Source organism: Thalassophryne amazonica, chromosome 2 (assembly GCF_902500255.1).
Source record: "Thalassophryne amazonica chromosome 2, fThaAma1.1, whole genome shotgun sequence".
NCBI classification, from domain to species: Eukaryota; Metazoa; Chordata; class Actinopteri; order Batrachoidiformes; family Batrachoididae; genus Thalassophryne; species Thalassophryne amazonica.
Genome location: NC_047104.1, coordinates 112,609,321 through 112,610,637, shown reverse-complemented (window position 1 = coordinate 112,610,637; position 1,317 = coordinate 112,609,321).

The window sequence follows — 1,317 nt, the reverse complement described above, 5'->3', positions numbered from 1 at the left end:
TACAGAAATGTCAATTCCTGGAATCTGTTTGTGTGTGTGTGGGGGGGGAGCATTTGAAAATTCTCTATTTCATTCAGTTGGGAAATTCCTCACACTAAACTGAACTTATTCTTGCATCACACGTTTGTTCTGGGACAAAAGGAAATCTGCTTAGTATCTAAAGTTACCCATTAACAGAAAAACCAAAAACACTAAAAATGAACGATTGAGGCCTTTAGTGTTCACTGGGACCCTGCAGTTAGAAACAAGCAACTTGATAGGCCTGTTTACTGTAATCTTTTGGTAACTGTGCATGTTAAAAGACATCAATATGGTCCAAAATAGGAGGTTCACTGGTCCTCAGCTGTGTCTATCATCACCCAGTAGTTTTTATGAGTTGCATTTGATACGCTGGATCATCATATTCTACTCCATAGGCTGGAGAATCATTTTAGGATTACTGGGAGTGCCCTTGCATGGTTGACATCATTCCTGACCAGTCAATTGTGTTTTATAGAATAACACTATCTCTAACCTTAGTGACATGTAACTTCAGGTTCCACAGGGGTCCGTCTTAGCCCCCCTGCTTTTCTCCCTTTATATAGCACCCCTTGGGCACATATTGCTGCATTTTGGGATTACCTTTCATTGCTATGCTGATGATACTCAGTTATACATGCCGATAACTGCTGGTAATCTCATCCACATAAAATCCTTAGAAGATTGCCTTGCATCAGTGACAACCTGGATGTCCAGCAATTTCTTACTTTTAAATTCTGACAACACTGAAATGATGGTTCTTGATCCAGTGAGACATCAGCATCAATTTGACCAGCTAACGCTTAGCCCAGGCTCATGTGACATACATCACACTGACAAAGTGAGGAACCTTGGGGTAATTTTTGATCCTACGGTGTCCTTTGACCTCCACATTAGAGGTATTCGGAGGACTGCTTTCTTCCACCTGCAAAATATATCGAAGACTCATCCCATCCTGTCTATGGCTGATGCTGAGACCCTGATTCATGCATTTGTTTCTTCTAGATTGGACTACTGCAATGTTCCATTTTCTGGTTTACTGCAGTCCAGAATATGGGGTCTTCAATTGGTTCAAAATGCTGCTGCCAGACTTTTGACAGGAAGCAGAAAGTTTGGCCACATTACACCCGTTTTGGCATCTCTTCATTGGCTTCCTGTCTCTGTGAGATCTAATTTTAAGGTTCTGCTATTAATCTATAAAATTATTCATGGACTAGCACCTCCCAACTTAGCTGATCTAATTAAACCTTACGTACCGGCCCAGGCTTTGCATTCTCAGGATACAGGACTACTTTGTGT